Raw genomic sequence first — 18,749 nt, 5'->3', positions numbered from 1 at the left:
ATTTGTGTCTTGTTCTTAACAAATAAATTTACCTCTTAAGGGCAGGTGAAATGTCTTAGTCATCTTGCTATCCTCAGTTTCTAGCACAATGCTTAGCATAAAGCAAACCCTTTATTATACTTTTTACATTAAATGAATAGAGCCATGGACAATTTCAAGGTATCGATTTACAGTGCATCATTGATGCACTGTAATATGTCTGATCATTGGAGGAGGTGCATCTTCACAAATGCAGAGTAATTTGCTTACCATCATAGTATATCTTCTTGAGGACTCCACAGTCTTGAGGACAGCAGACATGCATGCACTTTATTTTAATTGCTTGTCCTCTTGCCCCCTACTTGAGCTCACAACTAGGTTATTCAAAATAATATCAAAATTCCCTCCCTTCTTCCCTTCCTTCTACAAATATTTGCTTAGTGATCTCTACATAAAAAAAAAAAAAAAAAAAAAAAGCTGAACTTGGTCCTGGGGCTCAGAATTACTTATGTATTCTAGGAGTGTACATTTTCCTGCCCATAAGAGACAAACAAATCCACCTTTCAAGTATACTGTGACAAGTTTTATAGACACCATGGGATCATGGTGTCAGGGCTTGGTCCACAGGGTTTGGTCAGGGATGAGTTCTTGTAGAGATTGGGATGGCAATAGCCAGGACAGATTTGGTGGAAGGCAGATTATAATGGAACTAGGAATGACTGGGAGGCAAACAGAATCATAAAATTCAATTTCAGTAAACTAGGATATGAAAATGGTTCAAAGTTGACTAGAGAGAGAAAATAAACCAAGACTCTATGATGTGAATTTGTACGAAGGTAGGACACAGCTTGCTTCGATTCATGGTGAATTGACAGTAAAGAGAGAAAAGATGGAGAATGATTGATGCGGTGTGTCCTCTGAGGAAGTAGAAAAACTTGGCATCAAAACCACACAAATAATGCTCTCCATAAGGTCTGATTAAGTGGCAAGGCCAGTTGTCTACAAGAATGTGAAAGCCATAGAAGCATTAACGGGTCACTGGAGCAGTGGCAACCTCAGGACAAGGTTGTGGGAATGGATGGCCCCCAATGAAACGAATAAGGGTTGCACTGTCTGTAGAGAAATGTTACGTAATAATAATACCTACTAAATGTCAGTTTGATTTTTCATCATCTTCCACTGGTAATTCTAAACAATGTTAGTAATAAAGTATTTCTAATCAAGAAAATCTTTGGATGATATAAATTCTAAATCAATGCAGCCCAACAAACTTTCTGCAGTAATGGAAATGTTCTGTATCTATGAGGTCCTATACAGTAGTTACTAGCCACATGAGCTATGTAGCATGTGAAACATGGCTAATGTGACTGAAGAACTGAAATTTTATTTTCTTTAAGTAAGTTTTAATATTCTTGATTTTCTTTAAATATTGACAAATTTAAATTTAATATAAGTAGCTACATGTGGCCAATGGCTGTCATATCAGACAGGACAGTTCTAAAAAACTGCTGTGGTTACTACTATATTTTAACTATATAAATAAATAGTTTAATATATATATTACTTTACACATAATTTAACATATAGCATAATTAATGTATACATATACATGTATAAATATATAGGCACATAAATTTTAAATTAGCACATTTTTACTAATCTTCTAATAAACACTGTAGAGTACATAGAAGTTAATTCAAATAACTATTACCTACACTCACAGACCCAGCTACACAAAAATTGTCTTTAGAGTAAGTTCATAATATTTTGTCCAGATTTTTTCTGTGTATTTTGTGTCTCTGTGGTACCACCTGGTTCTGCATTTAAATGATAAATTAGAAATAAACACTAATAACACAACAATTATCAAAATAAAGGAAGGGCTTGATTTACTTTAATTCTATACCTCTGTGTAAATCTCTAGATTCTTTACTAATTAAAAGTATAGAAATTTGCAGAAGCTAAAACAAGAAACAGAAATGTCAATATTTTAATCCATTACTATGATAACTAATACTTAGTTTAGTCCAACACATTAATGTAATTTAAAAGTATTAACATGTTACTTTCTTTTCCATACTATATCATTTATTTTAGGTATTCTTCTGGCAGATTATACATAAAAGTTCAATAATTTTTTAACTGTTTGTATTACTTTTATGGCCGTTATTATCATTTATTTTGTTACATGGCTATTAATGAAAATAATTTTGTATTGTAGAGAAAAATGTTAAAAATGAGCTGTCACATATGCTAGGTATTTCACCATACTAGAGACATCTTAACAACTCACATACAGTCTTTATAGAATATATTTATTCCCAGGTAAAATTGTAGGAAATACATTAGTCTTACATATAGTTCCAACCCAATAGAAAGTTGAAGAGGATTTCATGACTCCTAAACAAAGAAGCAAATAGTTGATCTAGCCAGACAGCAATGAGCTCTCTACCCATGTGCCATAAAGCCTTGAGGAGCAAAAAGCCTGCTGGTGTGGGGTGTGACACAGGCGGGGAATCACTTGGTCTACCTCTCAGGCAGTTCCTTAACCTCTCTGGATTTCGTTTATCATCCTTACAAAATGGAAATAAGGAGCACATTTTATGATGACTAAGTCATTTAATATATGCAAAATGTCTTGGACAGTAGGTGTCACAGAAATAGTGGCTATATTTTTGTTGGATAAAGCAACATAGCTTCTCAAGTATCTGTCTCAGCATGTTGGTCATTAACATATTTGAACATCTACCTCTATTGAAAAGCCCACTTTTAAATAATAATCATTACTGCTACTATTATTTTCTTTTGCAAACTATTTGAAGTGTAATTAAAAAGTAGTATCTTTTGCCACACAAAATGGAAATTAAAAACAATAAAACTAAAAACCAATTCATTGGACATAAGGTGCTGACGACTAAAAGCAGATTTTTGGATTTTTAATTTTTTTTTTTTTTTTGAGGCGGAGTCTTGCTCTGTCGCCCAGGCTGGAGTGCAGTGGCGCGATCTTGGCTCACTGCAAGCTCCGCTTCCCGGGTTCACGCCATTCTCCTGCCTCAGCCTCCTGAGGAGCTGGGACTACAGGCACCCGCCACCACGCCCGGCTAATTTTTTGTATTTTTAGTAGAGACGGGGTTTCACCGTGTTAGCCAGGATGGTCTCGATGTCCTGACTTCGTGATCCGCCCGCCTCGGCCTCTCAGAGTGTTGGGATTACAGGGGTGAGCCACCGCACCTGGCCGGATTTTTAATTTTTTAGAAATCTTTGGTAAGTGTGTTTTCTGTTTTGTTTTGGTTTGGTTTGGTTAGGTTTGGTTTGGTTTGGTTTGGTTTTCTTTCTCTGTTTTTTAGACGGAGTTCTTGCTCGGTTGCCCAGGCTGGAGTGCAGTGGCGCGATCTCGGCTCATTGCAACCTCTGCCTCCTAGGTTCAAGCAAGCAATTCTCCTGCCTCGGCCTACCAAGTAGCTGGGATTACAGGTAAGTGTGTAAACTTCATTTTTAAGTCTTCATTTTTAAATGGATAGATAAAGGTGATAAAGGTGATAAAGGTGCACCTGACAGTATCATTTTACAATGGCTGATTTTCTGTTTGTGAGATCTCTTCTGTGCTTCTTCTGTGAAGAGCATTAGCTGAATTTTTCTAGTAACACTATGTGTGCTCCATTAAAAAAATGTTTACATAAAAAAAGGTGCTGCACAAGTCAAAGGAACTCAACCCACTTGGGAATAAACCTTGCTATCCATATGAGCATGTTAGATAAACAAACAAGCAATATAGAAACTCATTTAAAACATGTATTTTTTAAATTATGTATTTTTAATTGATTTTTATGTCTTAGTAACTTTCCATGCCAGGATTATCAAACAAGGCTAGTTGGTTCTACCTGAGTTATTAGCTTGCTTGATTGAAGTAACTGGGCACAGCCAGGTGCTATGTTGTATGTTCCTCCTTCTAATTTTGAATTCTCTTCACTTGAATTCCCCAGACCAGACACATGCTTTTGACTTATAAAAGGAAACAGTAAATTTAGTACAGAAAAGATACACAAAAGCATATCAGACTCAGAGGCAAGAGTCCTTGGGTGAATAATTTTATAATTATTGATTTATTTTGACTATGAGGAAGAACGGAGAAAAGCAAAGCAAATTAATATTTCAATATCTCATACTTCATAGGGTTATTTTTTGCCGGAAAGGTAGTTTAGTGAAGAAAGTCTTCCTGAATTTTCTAAACTGGCCAAATAGGGAAAAGAGGGAATAACATTTTTGTCTTGAAGGTGATGATACTTCCTTTCCCTTGGCTTCAAATTTTAATTTAATTTTTTAAAAATACTGATGGCTGTAACTGACCTTTTGAAGTGTTCTGTTGTAATTTTTCTGTCATAGAGCCTAAGCCATCAATAATTTTCAATGTCCCTTGATAAGCCTGACATGCATCAAGGGCAGAAAACCACCATTAATGATACTAAAGATGACAGTGGCCATTTGAGATCAGGTAGGTCAAGGGGCTAGCCCAGTGCTTAAAACATAATAAGCACTCAAAATGTTATACCCTCTTTCATTAAACTCAGTCTAATGATGATGAATTAACTGATACGATTGGCTTATAAGATCAAAAAAGTATATATGATGAAAAAAATCTGACTTTGACCTAGAGGTGACTGGAAATGCACAATAGAATTCTCCACAGTTGAACTTTCTTTAATGTCAGATTTGTCATCATCATCACCATCATCATCGCCATTATCACTGACCTCATCTTATCTCTGTAGTCCTCTTTCAGAGGGAAACTCTAAAGTAATGAATGGAGAATGTTGGTCAGAAGACTGAAGGGACAAATTTTGCAGTTCTTAATGAGAACTTGAAGTCTTATAACTTTCCTACGAAAAATTTTAACCTTGCTCACATTTCAGATAACAACTGAAATAATTAAAAAGTAACAAATAGCTTGTTAGTGTGCTTTGGAATGGAATTTTCAAGGTAAGGTCAAAGGAACTTAATTTAATAACATTAAAAGTATGAGAGCCAGGGGCACTTCATATTATGGCCATTTTTTTTTCTTGTGAAAAACTCATTATACCACATTGCAAAACTCAGAACAGAACATTTTGTTTTTATTTAATCTATACTGGGCACTGTTTTACTGTCTGTTGAATGACATTTTCCCTGTCATTTCTGAAAGAAGATGGATTTTGAAAGAGGTGTCTGTATTCAAAATTTAACTTCTTATGTGTAAATAAAGTTAAAGTGCCTAGGAACTATGGAGATTATCTCACTAATTGATAAAGTGGCTATATTACTTAAGATAGTGCTGCATGGAGACAGAAAAGACATAGGCAGACCTGGTACCTAATTCCGACTTAGTACTCCAAGGAGGAGATATTTAACTACTCTGAGACATAGTTACTTTAGCTTTAAAATGAGAATATGAATAATTATGTCATAAAACAATCGTAAGATTATGAGTTTAGCATGATTTGGTATTCAAAAAGTTTGATCTTCAAAAAAAGTCAGTTTTCAGTATGTGAAAGAAGGTTCATCCAGTTTCTTTCTGGTCTAAGATTAGTTGTTCCTTGATTGTGCTTTGCTGCTCTCAAATGTAGAAACCTTCTACAGACACAAAATAATTCATGCTATTGTATGTCAAGCCTACAGGACTTTCAGAAGTCTGCTAACAAATGATACACTTTCCATCATTTTTTTAAATTGTACTTTAAGTTCTATGGTACATGTGCACAATATGCAGGTTTGTTACATATGTATCCATGTGCCATGTTGGTTTGCTGCACCCATTAACTCATCATTTAGCATTAGGTATATCTCCTAATGCTGTCCCTCCCCCCTCCCCCAACCCCACAACAGTCCCCGGAGTGTGATGTTCCCCTTCCTGTGTCCATGAGTTCTCATTGTTCAGTTCCCACCTATGAGTGAGAACATGTGGTGTCTGATTTTTTGTCCTTGCGATAGTTTACTGAGAATGATGGTTTCCAGTTTCATCCATGTCCCTACAAAGGACATGAACTCATCATTTTTTATGGCTGCATAGTATTCCATGGTGTATATGTGCCACATTTTCTTAATCCAGTCTATCGTTGTTGGACATTTGGGTTGGTTCCAACTCTTTGCTATTGTGAATAGTGCCGCAATAAACATACGTGTGCATGTGTCTTTATAGCAGCATGATTTATAGTCCTTTGGGTATATACCCAGTAATGGGATGGCTGGGTCAAATGGTATTTCTAGTTCTAGATCCCTGAGGAATGGCCACACTGACTTCCACAATGGTTGAACTAGTTTACAGTCCCACCAACAGTGTAAAAGTGTTCCTATTTCTCCACATCCTCTCCAGCACCTGTTGTTTCCTGGCTTTTTAATAATGGCCATTCTAACTGGTGTGAGATGGTATCTCATTGTGTTTTGATTTGCATTTCTCATCATTTTTTAACAGTAGTTGAAACAAAGACAAAGTATTCATGATCAATCTTAAGAAAATGTTACCAAACTCAAACTGTAAAAACTTTTCTGGAATATTTTTAAAGTTTCAAAGTGTGATTTTACATTTATATGCCAGCTATGAAATAAAACAACACGATTACAAGCCCTTCAAACCTTATTTTTCAATAGTTACATAGGTAATGAGTATGATAATTTGAATAAAAAATTTTCTCACTGCCCAAAATAGCACAAGTATAATATAATTACAACTTAGTCAATATAGCATCAACATTATGGCTAAAAAGCCATCACAATTTAAACCGTTTGAGATTTCTCCCCATTGAGCAAATTACTTGAACTCATCCAACTGGGTATCATACTGCGTAATGGCTGTTTTTTGATTAGTGATTGGATATAGCCTTTCAAAAGTACAACCAGAGAGTTAATCAATTATGGTAAGTAAGCGTAGCAACACAGAATGCAGGTTTTTAAAAGAATAATAGAAACTTAGAAGGAAAATTTTCTTATTGGGTAATACTGAATTTGGAAGAGACGTATGAGAATTATATTGGCCTAACTTAACCCAGTTGCTACTATAGTTTTCTGTATACATGATGCATGATACCTATATTAGATTCCTATGACTGCTGTAACAGATTACCAAAACCTGGTGGCTTAAAACAACAAAAATTTATTCTGTCATATTTCTGGAGGGCAGAAGTCTAAAACTATCACTTGTACAAAATCAACTTATCAGAGGGACCACACTCCTTCTAGAAGCTCTAGTGGAGAATTTGCCCCTTGCCTCTTCCACCTTGTGATGGCTGCTAGAATTCTTTGGTTTATCATCTGGCACATCATCCCATTTTCAAGGTTGTACCTTCAAACCTCTCTCAGTTCCATTTTCTCCTGTTGCCTTCTCTGTGTGATCAAAGCTGCCTCTTCCGCCCTCTTATAAATATACATGTGATTGCATTTAAGGCCACTCAGATAATCAGGATAACATCTCAGTCTCAAAATTCTTAATCATATCTGCAATATATTTGCCATACAAAGTAATATTTACATGCTCTGGACAATAGGCTTTATATCTTTGGTGCCATTATTCAACTTACTATATAGCACTCTAGTGGAATCCAGGTAATTTAAAATTCTTGTAAAAAAGATCTCCCAATAATTATGCTGAAATGTAGTTGCTAGAGGAAGGACAGATAAGGAAATATGCTGGTAAATAAATTAGAAATAAAGACTATGGCTAAGTATCACTAACCTTTATGAAAATGGAGTCTCTACATTACAAACCAGACGAATTGGTGAGAAAGGCTTTATAATTTTATAACTAAAGCTTAATATTTGAACCTTTAGAATGGATTTTAGGTCCAATTCATTTCGTTATATTTCAAAGCTATGCAAGAAATAGTTGTAGGTTATTTACTTTCTCACAGGGTTCATGAAGAGTCAAAACATCCTGTCTGAGATTCTAAGGGACAAATATAGAAATGGAGACCCACTCTTTCAAAGTCTTTTTACTTGGAGCAGGAAATGCAGAATACTATTATAATTGAAAAACCTTGTGTTTTCTAAGTTTTTAAGGAGTAATATGTGTTTTAATAGCCACACCTGTCATAAATCGTAAACATTTTGAACCACAGACATCACAAATACCTTATTCAAGAATCACAGTCTTTACTTTCTGTCTCAATTAAAAAAACCAAAAACCGTGGCTTGACACGGTGGCTCATGCCTGTAATCCCAGGACTCTGGGAGGCCTAGGTGGGCAGATCGCCTGAGTCCAGGAGTTCAAGACCAGCTTGGGGAACGTGGCGAAACACTGTTTTTACTAAAAATACAAAAAAAAAAAATTAACTGGGCATGGTGGCATGTGCCTGTAGTCCCAGCTACTCAGGAGGCTGAGGTGGGAGAATCACCTGAGCCCGGGAGGTCGAAGCTGCAGTAAGCCAAGATCATGCCACTGCTCCAGTCTGGGCAACTGGAGTGAGACTCTTGTCAAAAAAAAAGAAAAAAAAAAAACCAAAAAAAAACCTGTTGACCTTTAAATACATGATTAATTAATACTCAGTAATAATGTTGACTTGACTTTAAAGAGGCAAAATCTTGATTCTCCCTTCAGAAATTGAATATGTTTGCAATAGGCTAAACACTACAAAGAACTATCATTTCATACTAAAGTTCATTGCCCAACCTTTTAGAGCTTTATTATTATTTAAATATACACAATTTCTTAATCATCTATAAGAGCAGTTTTCAAGGTGAAGTATACATACAGAAGTTCATAAGACTTTCCAAGAGGTACAGGATTGTGGTATTTTTATAGAAATCAATTTTTAGATCCTCAACTTCCATCCACTACCTTTCCTAAATGCACGTGCCTAAAAATACATCTCGGCTCAAGATGTCTTACTCTTCTCTACTGTATGACCCTGTCTCCTACTGTACACAATACTGGTGTAATCTCATCTATGTGTTATCTTAATAGGATGCATCTCCCTGGGGTGGGAAAACCTTCAGGACATCAAACAATGAGCCAGTTCAAAATACAGTCTCTGTGAATCCTACTGAGTATATGCTTGTTGTAGATGTTTTCCTTATTTTCCTGTTAAGGGTAAAGCTCTCATTAAAAATTAGGTCTTCTGGCCCATATTTGGAATGTCTTGAATTCAAATATACTGTTGAATGGACAACAGAGGTAGTGGTTATTTTCATTTAAAACCCTCTTTCATTCGGGAATCTTGTCAAAGAATGCTCCTAGTGGAGGGTTCATTTTGCCAATCATAAATTTGCTTGTCCTTGGTTCCCTCTTCTATCCCTCTATGCTCTATTATACATTTTAAGGGAGTTAGGGCCCTGTTAACTATGTTTTCCACATTCCTTGGCCAGCTGACTTCGAGTTAAGTTTCTTCCATTAGAGGAATTCACAGGAAAAGGAAAGCGGGAAGATAGGGAAAAAAAATACTTGGTTATGGTCTCTATAAACGTGTAAAGCTAAATGTTTAATAGTTTTTGGTGGTTTTTTTTTGCAGTTCTAGTAGCTACAACACAGAACATTTATCTTAGCCTACCACCAGTGCTCAGACCCTCTCAAAGTTCCCAACACCTTCATGAATTTACCTTTCCTGGTTTCAGCACTGGCTCAACCCTCCATGATTCTAAGCACCGGTGAACCCATAGCCTACTATTCTTCCCTCAGCCTTAAGAATGATTATGCGGTTAAAATCGTGAATGTTTCTTTTTCCTCTATTCTGTTTCTTTCAGGCCTTTTCACATCTGTGTAATCAATTACCTGCATTAAATTCTCTGTGAGTGAATCCTGACTGACAAAGAGCAATGCAAAAAGAGCATCAATAAGAAAGACTGAAACTAGTGGCACCAGATATCATTCAAGGAGCAAACCGTATCTAAACTTCATGTCTTATTCATCCATCTATGTGAGATTTGTACAAAGTATACTGGGAGATTCAAATGTGCTGCAATGTCTGACATCTCTGCATTGTCATTATTCTCAGTAATGACAAAGAGCCTGGGGAATTGCTTCATTGAACCATGGCTCAATTTCATTTGCATATTTTGCATGATTTTAGGGAGAAGGAGTTGAAAATTTCCACACTTTATATCCAATATGCCAAAGCTAAATTTGGAAGTAAAACATATTGGAAGTAAGTTAAATATTTTCTTGAACATTTATTCAGGTTGAGAGGAGAAATATTTTGATTAACATTTATTAGTTAATTTACTTTCAACTTTTACGAATGTCCAATAATCAAATGACTAGTATCCAAGTGATTATTAGATACTAATAATTTATATTTTTTTTTGGCTAGGGTTTCAACATCAAGCTTCTTCTCATTCTTCAACCACTTCTGTTTACTTATTATTAATTGCTTGAGAGAAAAGTGTCTTGTCCAGTTTAAGCTTAATTCTTGCACCTATCCCTGAAAGGAAATTCCTTTTCATTACTTTGGGAAAATATGTTCCCTTTTTTTTTTTTTGGCTGGAGTGCAGTGGCACCATCTCGGCTTACTGCAACCTCCACCTCCTTGGTTCAAGCGATTCTCATGCCTGTCTCCTGAGTAGCTGGGATTACAGACGCGCCACTGTGTACGGCTAATTTTTGTATTTTTAGTAGAGATGAGGTTTCACTATGTTGGCCAGGATGGTCTCAATCTCCTGACCTCGTGATCTGCCCGCCTCGGCCTCCCAAAGTGCTGGGATTACAGGTGTCAGCCACAGCGCCTGGCCTGCTTTTTACCTTTCAATTTTGAACTAATTATTTGCCCTCAATATATAAATATACTCCAATTTGTCCCAGCTAAATAACGAGACTGATGGCAATGATGGTAATGATGAAAATGAGGGTGAGATGATTACAAAATACCCTCCCTAGTCCTTTTATCAACCTCCTTTAATTATATTGCTCCTTCTCTCAAGTTAAGCATTTGTTTTATAAGAGTTATTCATACTTGTGTCTCCATTATTTCATGTCCATGAAATTTGGTTTATCCTGGCACTTTCACTCTTTATGCTATTTTTTTCTTCTTTTATGACTTTTATTTTAGGTTCAGGGGTACATGTGCAGGCTTATTACATGGGTAAATTGCATGTCATTGAGGCCTGTTGTACTATGATCCCATCACCCAGATACAGTGAGCAAACTATCTTCATGCTATTTTAATTTGGCATACTGACAAGTTCCTTTTGGAATCATTTTCTTATGTGGCTTCCAAAACAACCTCATCTGCTGTGGATTGTTTTATTTCATTTCACCTCTGACATTTTCACTATAGTTCCTTCCAGGGCAACTTTTTCTATATTCACACTGAACATTTTTATGTTTCCTAACATCTTCTCACATATTCTTTCCCACATCTATTTTCTCCATAGGCAATCAATTATATGTATGTTGAAGATTTTTAAATCTTTATATCCAGGCCAGGCCCCTGTATTCCATATCTGATTACTCGATTGCATGGTGATTATATCTATCTGGTTGCCCTTTGGCAATTCAAATTCTAAATATCTAACATCTAATTTATCATCATCACTTCAAAATCTGTACCTCCCTTTATACCCAAATGAGGGTCAAGACCCACCTAGTTGTCCTAATTTGAGGTATACAAGTAATCCCTAATTCCCCTCTCTTCACTCTTCACTTAAAATAAGCACTATGCAGCCTCAATATTATTAAGATGTCAATTCTTCCCAACTTCATCTATAGATTTAACACAATTCCAATCAAAATCCCAGCAAATTACTTTGTGTTTGTCGACAAACTGATTCCAGAGCTTGTATGAAAAGGCAAAAATCCCAAAATAGCAAACACAAAATTACATAAAAAGAAGAAAGTTGGAAGACTGACAAAAACCAATTTCAAGACTTACTATAAAGGTACAGTAATCAAGACAATGTGGTAATGGCAAAAGAACAGACAAATAGATCAATTGAACAAAATAGAGAGCCCAGAAATAGACTCAAATAAACAGGGTCAACTTATTTTTGACAAAGGAGCAAAGGCTATTAAATGGAGAAAAGACAGCCTTTTCAACAAATGGTACAGGAATAATTGGACATCCACATGCAAGAAAATGAACCTAGCCATTGACGTTTATGCCTTTCACAAAAATTATCTCAAAATAAATCATAGACCTAAACATAATATCTAAGACCATGAAAGTTTTATAAGATAGCTTAGGAGAAAATCTATGTGATCTTCAGTTTGGCAATGAGTTTTTGTGTAGTCTGTGCATTGTAAAATGTACATGACATAAAAGTTGTCATTTTAACTTTTTTTTTTTTTTTTTGAGATAGAGTCTCACTCTGTCACCTAGGCTGGAGTGCAGTGGCACGATCTCAGCTCACTGCAACCTAGGCCTCCCAGGTTCAAGCGATTCTCCTGCCTCAGCCTCCCAAATAGCTGGGACTACAGGCACACCCCACCACTCTGCCTAATTTCTCTATTTTTTGGTAGAGATGAAGTCTCACCATATTGGCCAGACTGGTCTCAAACGCCTGACTTCAAGTGATCTGCCCACCTTCACCTCCCAAAGTGCACCTAGCCCTATTTTAACTATTTTAAGAATACAATTTGGTAGCACTAAATATATTCACATTTTTGTGTTGGCAATTAGTTTTTAGATGCAACACTAAAAGCACAATACATGAAAGAAAAAATGAATAAGTTGGTTTTCATTAAAATGAAAAACTTCTACACTGAGAAAGAAACTTAAAATTAAGGAAAGATAAGCTACAGAGAGAAAATATTTGCAAAACACATATGTGATAAGACTTTAATCTAAGCTATACAAACAATTCTTAAAATGCAACAATAAAAATACAACTAAAAAGTGTGAAAAACTCTCAACAGACAACTCGCTAAAGAAGACATTCATGTGGCAAATAAGCATATGAAAAGATACTCAACGTTATCTGTCATTACAGAGCTACAAATTAAAACAACAAGGCAATACTACACACCTACTAGAATGGCTAGAATCCAGACCACTGACACGAAATGCTGGAGAGGTTATGGAGCTACAAGAACTCTCAGTCATTGCTGATGGGAATGCAAATTCGTACCAGCCATTTTGGAAGACAGTTTGACAGTTTCTTACAAAGTGAAATAAAACCCTTAGCAAATGATTCAGCATTCATTCTTTGATCTTTGTCCAGGTGAGTTTAAAAATACTTTTATGTCCATACAAAAGCCTTCACACAAATGTTTACAGCAGCTTTATTCATAATTGTCAAAACTTGGAAGCCAAGATATCCTTCAATGGTTGGAGATAAACTGTGGTGTATCCTGCCAACAGAATATTATTTAAAAATGACAAGAAATGAGCTACCGAGCCATAAGAAGACATGGATGAAACTTAGAATCATATTATTAAGTGAAAGAAGGCCATCTGTAAAGGCCGTATATTATATGATTCCCACTATATGGCAACCTTGAAAAAGAAAAACTATAGAAACAGTAAAAAGATCAGTGGTTGCCTGAGATTTGGGGTGGTGGGAGGAGAGGAGAGATGAATGAAAACAAAATAGTAGATATTTAGGGCAGGAAAACTATTCTGTACAATACTGTAACTGTAATTGTTCACATATTATATTGTGCACTTTTGTTACTCTACATCCCATAAAATTGAATAACACAAAGAGTGAAACCCGAAGTAAACTATTGACTGTAGTTAATAATGTATCAATTTTGGTTCATTAATTGTAACAAATGTACCACATTAATTCAAGATGTTAATAATAGGAGAAACTCGGGCAGCATTTAAGAAAGTATATAGAACCCTCTATACTTTCTGTTTAACTTTTCTGTAAACCTAAAATTACTACGAAATATAAAGTATATTTATTTTTAAAGTCTTTGAGCTGTCACTTATATCTGTCTCCTTAACTCTGTTCATGCTGACACTCCCTTTGTCCAGAACCACATTATTCCTTTTCTACATTGCTGTGATAGCCCTCTCTACCTAGTCAACTTGCCTTTGGTTCATTCAACTCAAACCCATCTACCACGTTGCTTTCAAAATGATGTTTTTAAATTGCAAATTTTACCATGGTACTTCCCTGTTTAAACTCTGTGAGGACCTCTCATCAGCTCACTAGATAACCTACCTGGTTTTTCATGAATTAGTATTATTGAACTACTGTAATTAGTTTTCTGAATATACATATTGTATGGCAGTTTTGTTGTGCTATTTTATTTCCTTGGTACACCCCCTGGTGACTCACCATTACCTAGCACCCACCTACCATTGAAAATTTTCTGAAACATTATCCTCTCCTGTCTGTATTCTCATTTTTTTCTAAATTCTATTTTGGAATCACTGGTTTTCTCGTCTGCTGCCACACCAAACTGGTGGCCTCTTCAAAGGCAAATGCTGTGTATTTTTGTCTTTTTTTTCCCTCAACTGCATATCTACCTTCATATTACTGGGACCTAGAACAGAGTTTGGCCCAAATAGTTATATAATGCATTTACTTTCAACATATAAATAAGCTAAAAGTGTATCAGGTGAGATGAATTATACACTAGTAAGACATATAAATTCACTGCAGGAGTAGAGTGACAAAATATTTCATCTCCCAGAAAAGAGCAAAACAAAAATTGAACTAAAGGCTAACAAAATAGAAGCTCAGAGGTGCTACTGATTTTTGAAAAAGAGAGTAGAATGATTTAAGGTATGCTTAAAGAAGATTAATTAGGCATTTGAGTAAAGAGGGAATGAAAGAACAACGTGATGAAGACTAATTTCCAGACTTCAGCAGTAATGCAAAAATGTGGCAATAAGAGTCTGTGAAAGAGAAGTTACCATGAACATGAAATCAAAATGTGGAAAACTGATGAATTTCAATTATCCCTGGTAACTGGGTGCAAAGTGCTGTGTTATGGCCCAAATCTGCCTAGGAGATCAACAGCCAGCATTGGGACAATTGACAGCTTGCAGAAACCTTTGCAGAAAAAGCCATTCTCATTGGAATGACAGAGTAAATTTAAAATAAATTAACATGATGATACAAAATTTAATGTAAAGTTTGAATATTTTGGCTATTCTCATAACACTTCAAGAGAACAAGTAGTTCTTTACTATCTCATGCTATTCTCATTATTATCTCAATGTGCTGGTGTAAGAAGTAGACAGTAAAATACATTGCAAGCATTATGTTTCCATTTAAAATAGGTTGGTAAATTAAACAGAACCATGTTGTCAAATCATTTGCCATGATCCAAGTATTTTCCTGGTAATTACACCTAATGCATGATTTATTCTAGGTCTACTAGATTTTAAAAATTTTTCTCCTTTATTGATGTTCTCTTACTAATTATACCCAAACATGATTTACTTCATGCCTATTAATAGATTATAACTATTAGTTGGACTTTTTCCCCTCCAATACTAATGACACAGCTCTGCATGAAAGCCTGAACTTATTAAATATATCTGAAGTTTAAATGTAACAGAAATTCAGGAACTAATTTTCTTTTCTTCCTCTGGTGTTTTCAAGCAATGTATTTCTCCTTATTAGCCTGAATTTTATATAGGTTAACCTTTCTAACTCTTGCCCTTTTGCTTACCACTTTTTTTTTTTGTGGGCACTCTTCTTGATCTTCAGTCATTTCTTCTCTACTTTTCGCACTTATTTCTTCTTTAGTCCCTTGCAATTTGTCTCCTGCCAGGCCTTCTACAGAAATGTTTCTCTAAAAGGTCACCATTGACCTAGATCTTACCACATCCAATAGGATCAGTTTCCTTTGCCTTTTGTCGTGTCAGGGAAACCATTAAAAGTGTTGCATTGCTACTGTATTTCCAAATAAGATCACTTTTCCAGAAATGACCTGTGAGATTGTTTAAAGAGAGTGAAATCATTCTAGAATAATAAAAAGTTTCTAAAAGTGAGGCTCTTTTGAGCTAAGGTCTGAAAACTATTCTATAATATTAAAAGTAAGATACTTTTCATTCCCTCCTCATGTATGTAGATGACCAGTCATGATCTGTCTTTCATTAGAAGCCACTGACTCCACAACTTCTTCCTCTCTCTGTAGCAGAGAATACCCAGAAGAATCAGCCTCCAAGCCTATGTTCTTCCCTCTGTGTACTTTCTGTCTGAGATAAAAGCCACCTATCATCACTCCCTAGCAGGTGGAAGAAAAGGAAAAAAAAAAAATGCAGCTAACTGTATAACTTCATAACTAATGCCCACAAATAGGTAAAAGGAGGAAAATCATCAAACTGTTCTAATCTTAAGTTGTTTTTGCCTACATTTCCTGTTTTTCATACAGTAAAACTGCATTCTATTACCAGTCGGTTCAGATGTTTCACGACTGCTTTCTCTTCCCTGTGTGGTTCAGCCCCCTTTGACTTCCTGGCTGTGACAGTCTTAGGAGATTGAGACATTTCCTTCTTTAGCTTCAGGCTTGTGGCCCACAGTACAACTTTTTAATGCTCATTTCTTCTTTATAGTCAGGTGACCTTCTGGGAAGGACCCACTGTTTCTCTCAATTCCCTAGCCCGCATAGAGCCCAAAGGAAATTCAGAGAATACCTCCCATGCCGCTCAGTAATAGCGGTGAAGTTTTGGAAATTGTCGGTGGCTCTCTAAGCTTGTTCTTTTTGTATGGATTATGTCTGAGACATAGGATACAACTCCGTTGTTCTATAAACACTTTCAAGGAAATTATAATTCTTTTCAAGCCACCCAGATTCATCGGGTAAAGGAACAGAATGCACATACACTGATTCTCTCCAGCTGAAGGGTCAAATATCTTGTTTGACAGGAAGAGAAATGATAGTTTTTCCTGTTCACATGTATTCCCTAATGAGTTTATAATTTCTGTCTTTTAGACTTAGAATCCTAAAAAGATGTGAAGTTATTATTCTCAGCTACGGATAATTCCTAAAGTACTAAGAGTACCTCCATAGATTTGCTAAGAAAGGAGTGTTGGTGGCTGAAATAGGAAAGCTGGGAAATACTCATCAATTTATATTTTACAGTCCACTCCATCATAGATATTTCAAACATATGGAAACTACTAATAATGTATCTAGCAGTAGTGATTACATAAATTCATGTAAAAGGATCATTAAATTTATAATTCATCAATATATTCTCAAATCACACACATTAAAATAACTATCATCATGCATGATATCAAAAAGTTATTCTAAATATCAAAAGAATTATAAAGTACTCCACTATTATAATCTAAAACTTTATGAATACTTTATAAATAAAAAGTGGTTTACTTATTAACTAATATGTAAAACTACCAGGGTAATTTCCAATTGGAATATGTTCTTGAAGAATTCATTCATTTTCTTCACTTCGTTTTCCCTTTAATAACTGTGCCTTTAACGACTGTAATTACATCTCCACAGATGTTCTTTATCTGAGTTCCAGTACTGTATTTACAACTCCTGTTAAATATTTCTTTGAGTCACATAGCTGTCAAACCCTTACAGCTCCAAAACCAAATTCATCATCTTACTCCCCCAACAACCAGCTGTCCTCAGTTTATTCAAAGATAAAATCTATCTCCTACTTGAAAACATGGGACATTCTCTGTTCTCCAACTCCAGTTCTTCCTCCATGTTAGTTTGGTCTTGTTTTCACATTCTAAAACATATCACTTACCTATGTCTTTATTAACAGATTTCTCTAGCCATCCTCCCAATCCAGTCTGTTTTAAACCTTAGGCCTACATTGCTACAGGATTTTTCTACGTTGTCTTCCTACCTTCTAGTTTCTTTTGGTGGAAGTAAGCGACTTTCTTAAAGAATGGCTTTTTCTAATTGTATTTCTCTTCATTAGATTTTAATAGTATTACCAGTTCTTCATTCAGAAGTGTAATAGATCAACACGGATCCATTTTTCTCATCTAACTCTCCAATTTCTCTCCACACAAGCCATCAATCTCGGGCTAGTTTCCAAAAGCATTCATTATTGTATCACCCAGTTTAAAACACAGAGGATCTAGCACATAATACTAAAAGTCATTACTAATTCTGTAGTATAAACACTGGTGCCCAATCTTTTAAAGTATAAAAAACTCCTTTAAATATGTAAAGTTTCACCGACCAGCGCAGGATAATGGCTATGCTTTTAGCACATGTTGACTGAGAAAACAAAAACATGTAATAGTAAGTGATATATCATAAATCTTTGAAATTTTCTTTGAATTCCTACATCTTACAAGTTTTTCTTGAGTACCCATAGATGCTGGGCTCCATGCTACACACTAGTTGTAAAACAGGGAATAGTACTGACACCATTTCTGCCATTTGGAACTTATATTTTATTTGTAAATGCTTTTAAATAAATGTATGGCTCTTCCAGAGAGCTGAACATATGGGTGTCCCTAGAGGGTGTTGTACCTGGGGAAGCATGGAAGCTCCACGACTCTCCTCGCAGACCACACCCTATGCATCTCTTCATCTGTATCTTTTGTAATACCCTTTATAATGAAACAGCAAATATAAGTGTTTCCCTGAGTTCTGTGAACTGCTACATCAAATTAATTGAACCTAACGAAGGGGTCATGGGAACCCCAACATGAAGCTGGTTAGTTAGAAGTTTCAGAGGCCTGGCTGGGCTTGCTACTGGTATCTGGGAATGTCGGAGGTATCCCTGGGGACCTGTGAGATCAGAAACTATTTCCAGGTAGATAGTGACAAAACTGAATTGGGGAACACCCAACACGTGTCTGCTGCTTGCTGTGTGAGATGAAAGCCCCATACCTTTGATTATATAAGTCTTCTGAGTTGATGATGGTTGTAGTTGTGTGAGAGTGGAGGAAAACACAGGTTGAGATAGTTTTCC

The 18,749-nt window shown here is 35.7% G+C and overlaps 1 protein-coding gene across 1 annotated transcript in view; it reads right to left on the bottom strand.

Annotated features, from left to right (window-relative positions):
- ZNF804B (zinc finger protein 804B) overlaps positions 1-18,749 on the bottom strand; it is a 576,627-nt gene that overhangs the window by 213,770 nt on the left and 344,108 nt on the right. The window lies entirely within an intron of this gene.

This window comes from Nomascus leucogenys, chromosome 11 (genome assembly GCF_006542625.1).
Source record: "Nomascus leucogenys isolate Asia chromosome 11, Asia_NLE_v1, whole genome shotgun sequence".
Taxonomy (NCBI): Eukaryota; Metazoa; Chordata; class Mammalia; order Primates; family Hylobatidae; genus Nomascus; species Nomascus leucogenys.
The sequence above is the reverse complement of the archived record's forward strand: the minus strand, read 5'-3'. Positions and strand labels throughout refer to the sequence as shown.